We start from the raw sequence: 8204 nt of genomic DNA, 5'->3' as shown, positions 1-8204 counted from the left end.
AAAAAGCATCTCTTTACCCCTCTCTTTAACTCATTTTCTCTGCAACAAAAGGTCTCAGAATTTTCTCTCCCTCATAATATAATTTAAAGATTTTGTTGTTTTTAAAATTCGATGTTGCTATTAATTCTTATTTGTTTTCTTTTCCTTTAATGCTGGGGATTGAACTTAGGGACTTAAAAATTCAGAAGAGGGCTGGGAAGGTGGCTCAGTGGTAGAGCGCTTGCCTTGCATGCCTGAGGCCTTGGGTTCAATTCCTCAGCACCACCTAAGCAAAAAGATAAAAGCTGGAAGTGAGCAAAACAGTTATTTGGGGAGGAAAAATGGTTAACCTAGATTAAAAAAAAAAGAATGGAAAAAGAAGGATTCTAAATAAGATGCTTTAAGTTTTGATGGCACTACGGCATTCGCAAGTGCTCTCTGATCCTTTTTCTCACTGTGCCAGGAGAGATATAAAAAGGCAGGCTATATTTGGGTCCTTGTCAACGTCCAGGCTGCTGCTACGGCAGCAGGTCTGAAGTGGCAGGGCTAACGTGGAGTGCAGCAGTCCACAGCTCTCCGGGACTGGTGGACAGCAGAAATCCTCGATGAGCTGCACACGAAATCACAGCTACTCTCTTGGAAGGGAAAGGATGATGACATTCTCATGTTTTGTCCCGTTGATCTCTGGCTTCAGAGAGGGGCTGTGGGATAAGAAAGCGCTGTTTTCCATGCCTGTGCAATTGAGTTTTTCTGATCTCGTTGCCTGTGCATGGAGGCATGCTGCAATCGTTCCTTGGGGAAATCACTTGTGGTGGGTCCAGTACCTCAAGTGGCTCATATGTCAGGAATGGAAAGATGATCCCGTGCTGGAGCCCTCATAATGCCCTCGAGACGGCGACACAGGGCAGAGCACCAAGGCTGTGGCAATTTGCCTGCTCTTCCGCTAGCCTGCGATTCAGGGTTTCAGCTTGCATCTACTTGGTGACTGATGTCTGAGTTTCACTCAAGGTTTCCTACAAACACTGTGAGACAGGATTTGTACAACAGCTACGTGTTAGACTTCCCCTGGGGGAACTAATCCTGAACATGCTCCATGATCACCAAGTCCCCACTGAAATATTAAATGGTAAAGACTTGTTACTGTTTCCTGTTGTTCCAAGTTTGTTTGTCTTTTTCCATATGGATTTTGTTTTTATTTTATTATTTTATTTTATTGCCAGTCCTGGGGCTTGAACTCAGGGCCTGGGCACTATCCCTTAGCTGCTTTTGCTCAAGGCTAGTGCTCTACCACTTGTGCCACTGGTGCCACTCCTGGCATTTTTCTTTTTGTCAGTCATGGGGCTTGAACTCTGGACCTGGGTGCTGTCCCTGAGCCTTGAAGCTCAAGGTGAGCACTCTACTACTTGAGCCACTTCCTGTTTTCTGGTGGTTAATTGGAGATAAGAGTCTCACAGGCTTTCCTGCCTGGGTTGGTTTTGAACTATGATCCTCAGATCTCAGCCCCTTGAATAACTAGGATTATAGGTGTGAACCACCGGTGTCAGGCCAAGGAACAACTTCTAAGTTTGCTGAGTCTTTGTAAATTTTTGTTTTTGTTTTTGTTCTTGTTTTCTTTTGGGGGAGAGAGTCTGGTCGTGGGGCCTGAACTCTGGGCCTGGGCATTGTCCCTCAGCTCTTCAGCTCAAGGCTAGTGCTCTACCACTTGAGCCACAGCGCCACTTCTGGCTTTTTTCTTTTTGCTTATGTGGTGCTGAGGAATCGAACCCAGGGCCTCAGGCATGCAAGGCAAGCAGTCTACCACTGAGCCACCTTCCCAGCCCTGTTTTTTAATTTTAGTGTCTATTAATTTCTGCCCTAATTTTTATTACTTCTTTAGGTTTGGCTTTAAGAGTTTGAGATGCATCATTAGGGTATTAACTTGAGATATATCTATTTTGTTGATGCACTCATGACTATAAACTTTCCTTTGCTGTGTCCCAAAGGTAAGTTGTATATTCATTTTCATTGGATTCTAGGAACTTGTTTTTATTTCCCCTCTTATCTCTCCAGTCTCCATGTGTTTGTTTTCTAGAGTTGATTGTTTTGTTGTTGGGTTTTTTCCCCAGTCTTCTGTGGAGCTTGAACTCAAGGCACTGCTCTCCCTGAGCGCTTTTGCTTAAGGGTAGTGCTCTACCACTTTGAGCTATGGCTCCACTTCTGGTTTTCTGGAAGTAAGAGTCATCTAGACTTTGCTTCCCCAGGCTGGCTTTGAACCCTGATCCTCAGATCTCAGCCTCCTGAGTAGCTAGGATTACAGGCATGAGCCACCAGTGTCCAGCTGTTTGGTGTGCTTTTTATTTTACAGTTGACTTCTAATTTTATTCTGTTATGGTCAAACAGACTACAGGGAGTCATTTTAATTTTTTTCATATGTACCATGACTTCATGACCTGGAATATGGTCTATTTTGAAGAATGTTTCATGGGGCTGCTGAGAGAATGTGTAATGTCAGCTGTAGGATGAAATAGTTGATGTCAGTTAGATCCAGCGGGTTGATGGTGTCATATAAGTCTGTTGAGCGTTTGCCTTCGTGACTTATGTACTGGTGAGAGAAGGATATTAGCGTCTCCTGCTGTCATCGTGTTGGGACTGTGTCCATTTAAAAATCTAATGGCATTGAACAAGTTAAACACTCTTGCATTTGGTACATAGATGTTACGAATTGCTGTCTTCTTCATGGAAAGTTCTCTTTATTAATAGGAAGTGGCCATCTTTGTCTCTTATGACTCGTTTTGATTTGAAATCTCCTCTGGAGGATAGGAATAAACATAGTTACTTCTACTTATTTTTGAGACCCATTTGCTTAGAAGACTTCTTTTTTTTTCAACTTTTCACCTTAAGTTTTTTTTTTTCTGTCAGATAGATGTATTTCTTTAGACAACTGATGGTTGGGTCTTTTTTGTGCGTCCATTTTTAAGTTTCTTCACTCATTTTCTTTTTTTTTTTTTTTTTTTTGGGTCCGGTCGTGGGGCCTGAACTCTGGCCCTGGGCGCTGTCCCTCAGCTCTTCAGCTCAAGGCTAGCGCTCTACCACTTGAGCCACAGTGCCATTTCGGCTTTTTTCTTTTTGCTTATGTGGTACTGAGGAATCGAACCCAGGGCCTCAGGCATGCAAGGCAAGTGCTCTACCACTGAGCTACCTTCCCAGCCCTCTTCACTCATTTTCTTACTACTGAACTTTTAAAAGATTTTTTGGTCTATTTTGGATAATAATCTCTCATTAAAATGTTCTTTTGCGAAAGTATTCTCTGAGCCTATGCCCCATCTTATTCCCTTGATGATGATCTTTACACAGAAGATATTTATTTTAATGTAGCTCAGCTTACTAATTTTTTGTGGGTGAAGTTTGGTGTTATTTAACCCATTATTTTTCTTTTTACTCTGATAGAAATTGTTGTCCTGTAGGATCTTGCTATGCTCAAGGAGGGGCTGAGCAGGCAGCAAAACCCCTCTACATTACCCTATCTCCACTGAAGGTAAGGTGCCAAAATTGCTGTGGGCAACTCATGAGTTAATAATATAAATAGGTTTTCAATTTTAAAAAAAAACTATGCTTGTAGATTACATTATTGGTATTAACATTTGATTAGTGTTATTATTAACTAGCATTTTCTCATCATAGTTCAAGTAGCCTAACTTCTACCAGCCCCAGATGCTGCCTGAGAACCTACCTTCAAGTAGGAGCTGTTAGGTCAGAGGAGGCAAAACTTCTCTTACCCCTGAGGGTTTCTTAGTAATCTTTTATTCCTTTATACCTACCCTGATCCTTGATGATAAACTCTCACTTGTCTGTGTTGTATTTGTGGTTGAACCTCAATTCTCTTCCTGGCTACAAAATCTGTGGCAGTAGTCCAACCCCTCAACACAATCTGACTCACCACACTTTACCACATATGATTAGGTCTTCTTTGTTAACAGAAGAACCAATAATTATTTTGTGATTAATAGGATTATCCCAATTTACACTAAGTTTATTTAGTTTTAAAATGAAGTGGAAATGAAAACCTGCGTCAAGTTTGAGTCAGCAATGCATACTCCTTATAGAAAATGACACCAGGGTATGAGGGTGGCGTAGACTCTTGTTCAGTTTGAGATCCTCCTCCCCCATCCTCTCTGCTCTGGTGGTGGCAGACATTCCACACAGGGACTCATGATCACAACCAACTCCACCCCTGCTGAGATCTACCCCACCTACTTCCTTACCAGCTTCTCAGATGCAAGGTTTGGGAGCACCTTAACCTGAGCAACTCAGAAATGCACGCAGTTATACCCCTGGTGTCTCCCTTGACCTCTGGCTAATAGGAACACATAGAAACAGTTCCCCCTTTGGTCCTCTGGGTTAGCAAGTCTGAGTTGCATTTCAGACAGCTCCTGAAGAGCTCTCAGGAATAACTCCTAGTACCTGTAGCATCGAGCAACTGGAAAATGCATCCTTCCTTTACTTTTTCTTCTTAGTCTCTCCTTTTGTGCTGGATCCCTACTTTTAAGTTAACCTTGCAGGGCTGGGAAGGTGGCTCAGTGGTAGAGCGCTTGCCTTGCATGCATGAGGCCCTGGGTTCGAATCCTCAGCACCACATAAGCAAAAATAAAAAAGAAAAGAAAGAAAAAAAAAATAAGTTAACCTTGCTGGAGAAGCTCAAGTTATGACAGCTTGTAATGAAAGTAAACAAAAAAAATCCACTCAAAGCACATCCATCAGGTTAACCTATAATGGGTAATTAAAAAAAAAAATTATAGCCTTTGTTATTATTGTTGTTATTGTTATCATCATCATCATTATTTTCTTTTTTTTGGGGTCCGGTCATGGGGCCTGAACTCTGGGCCTGGGCGCTGTCCCTCAGCTCTTCAGCTCAAGGCTAGCGCTCTACCACTTGAGCCACAGCACCACTTCTGGCTTTTTTCTTTTTGCTTATGTGGTGCTGAGGAATCGAACCCAGGGCCTCATGCATGCAAGGCAAGCGCTCTACCACTGAGCCACCTTCCCAGCCCCCATCATTATTTTCTTATCCCCCTCTTCTTTGCTCCCATCTAATTTCATCTTCACAAAGTGTCCTGTACTTTATGTTCATATAATCACATCAGTAATAGGAGATTGCACGTAGACACAGACATACGTGCACACACCAGCACACACTTAGACAAACACGCACACACACACACACACACACACACACACACACACCATTGGTCAGGATACAATTCAATTATGTATGTTCACAAGAGCCTGACATCTTAATGGTTTTCCTCAAAAGCTTTTGTCTTTATAAGGTACGGTGGCTGTGGAACAGGTTTCTTGAGCAGATGTCTGTGGAGGCAGCTTTACTGAATGGTTTCCTCTGCTTAGACAGAAGAACCGACCAGATGCATTTCTTCTAGAACCTTCTGGAGGGTATTGTCTCTAAAAGAAGAATGAAACAGAGTTCTCCCGCTCACTAGGCTAGAGCCACATGGGGACGAGCAGACCCCCCTTCCCCGCAACCCCCCCCCCCCAGACAGGATGGGCCTCTCACCCCTTTGTTGTGATTTCAGCCTGTTTGTCTGGAGCCTGGTCAGGGCCACCTCCTGAGAGAACAGGCCTGTCCAATCCAGTCTGACCTAGAAGGGGGAGAAGGACAGAAGGAGTTTCCCCACTATGGAACCTCCCAGAATAGTTCCACCAGGTAAACACATTCTTTCCTAATAGAACTTTATTGGGAAAAAGTTTTCTCTTGGAGTGATGGCCAGCTGCTGTTGCTAAATCCAGAACGTGATCTGATGCAGCCATGTCCGTTGTCCTCTGTGGTCCCCCGTACAAACGCAGGGGGGAGAAAACCCAGAGGCCCGGGGTGGACGCCGCTCTGCCTCCGCACTCCACATCCCTCCCATTTTCCATGAAGCAGGGATTCCTGAGATCAACTGTTCCACCACTGCTTGTTAGAAAGTTCTTTCCTAGCCAGTCCAAACCTACCTCGGGGAGCTTACTTCATCAGCAAACCCTCTGGAGCCCGCCCTCAGATTAGCCTGCCTCACCCCTCCACCGGAATGATCTGAACACGACTTTGTGTCCTGTCCCGTGTCCTCCCTCTCCCCTCCGGCACAGGAGGGTCTTACAGAGCAACTGCACCTGCCAGGAGCGAGTCCCAACTTCTAGGTGCCTCCTCAAGCCAGTGCTCCAGGATTTCAGCTTCTGGAGACTTCTGATCAAAACTGCTCACAATTCTGAGTTTCGGACCCTCTCCTCTAACTCATCCCAACGCCTGCATATTTAAGAGATCAAATTTAGCTCTCATAGCAGCCCTCCGAAAAATGACTTTTGAACCAAGTTCAGAAGAGCTACAAGTCTCTATCCAGCCTCTTTTTTTCAGTAAAAGAGTTTTTTAAATTTAATTTTAAAAATACCTAGATGTTTATATAAAAAAAATATTACCTTGTTTTTTGATAGTGGGATTACAGAAGATTTATTCATTTATTTATTGGTGCTGGGCCCAGGACTTGAACTCAGGGCCTAGATGCTATCCCTGAGCTTTTTTTTGGTACTCAAGACTAGTGCTCTACCACTCTGAGCCACCACACCATTTCTAAGTTGTTGTTGGTTCATTGAAGTTAAGAGCTTTCTTGCCCAGTCTGGCTTTGAACTACAATCCTCATATTTCAGCCTCCTGATTAGCTAGGATTACATGCATGAGCCACAAACACCAAGCTAATTTATTCTTTTGGTTTGGTTCACTAAAAAATGTTTAGAATGTATATTTGTATTATATATCATACTTATATAGTATGTATGTAGTTTATACATATATACATAATATGTTATGTATGTGTATTGTCTACATATTATGTATGTATAAATACATAAGCAATGCAACCAGATTTTAGTTTATCATTTTTTTGCTGTGCTGAAGATAGAACACAGGGCTTTGAGCATGCTAGACAATTACTCTACTATTGATCCAGCCCTTGTACTTTTCTTTTCTTTTTGGTGCTAGTTCTAGGGCTCGAATTCAGGACCTGGGTACTGTCCCAGACCTTTCTTGCTTAAGGCTAGCACTTTACCACTTGAGCCACACCTCCACTTCTGGCTTTTTAATGGCTAATGGTAGATAAGAGTTTCCCAGACTGTCTTGCCCATGCTGACTTTGAACTGCAATCCTCAGATATCAGCCCCTGAGTAGCTGGGATTACAGGTATGAGCTACCAGCACCCAGTCCTTTTTAGTTTTTATTTTTATCTTTAGACAGGGGTTCTTAGATCACCCATGCTGGCCTGCAGCTTAAGATCCTCCTTTCTCAGCCTCCTGAGTAGCTGGTGGTGTAGGCATACACCACTATGCCTGATTCTAACCAGTTTTTTTTTTTTTTTAAGAAGCTGTAGTCTTTATTTTTATTTTTTGGGTCCGGTCGTGGGACCTGAACTCTAGGCCTGGGCGCTGTCCCTCAGCTCTTCAGCTCAAAGCTAGCGATCTACCACTTGAGCCACAGAGCCACTTCTGGCCTTTTTTCTTTTTGCTTATGTGGTGCTGAGGAATCGAACCCAGGGCCTCATGCATGCAAGGCAAGCGCTCTACCACTGAGCCACCTTCCCAGTCCCTGTAACCAGTTTTTAAAAGTTGGATTTAACAAAAAAATCAAATTGTAACAATGGCATTCTTTTCCCTATTTTCTATGGAGATGTGGCTCCTGGTAGGAAAAGTGATAGAAACGCAAGGTGACGTGGCAGACATGGCCATGTTGAGAAGAAGGGAGCATGGGAGCAGTGGGGCTGGGAAAAGGCTGGTTTCTTCCTGCACTGACCCGACCCGTAGGGGCCCACAGCACATCTAGCCAACAATCCTGACCTTAAAGGAATTGGCCGGATAGATAGATAGACAGACAGACAGACAGGCAGGCAGGCAGACAGACAGACAGACAGATAGATGATAGATAGATAGATAGATAGATAGATAGATAGATAGATAGATAGATAGATAGATAGAGTCCTATTTGCTTGGGGTTATCTTTCACAGGATTGGTGTTCTTTTTCTTAAGGGTTGAAGAGCTTCATAAATGAACAAGATTTTCCTTCTTCCCTTTCAACTGAGCCCTTAGATTATCATTATTATTGTTGTCGTTGTTATTGGTGGCGGTGGTTGTGGGGCTTGATCTTGGGCCTGGGTGCTGACCCTGAGCTCTTTTGCTCAAGGCTAGTGCTCTACTACTTTGAGCCATAGCG

This window comes from Dipodomys spectabilis, unplaced genomic scaffold (genome assembly GCF_019054845.1).
Source record: "Dipodomys spectabilis isolate Male_0828 unplaced genomic scaffold, ASM1905484v1 ptg000215l, whole genome shotgun sequence".
In the NCBI taxonomy this organism is placed as follows: domain Eukaryota; kingdom Metazoa; phylum Chordata; class Mammalia; order Rodentia; family Heteromyidae; genus Dipodomys; species Dipodomys spectabilis.
The sequence above is the reverse complement of the archived record's forward strand: the minus strand, read 5'-3'. Positions refer to the sequence as shown.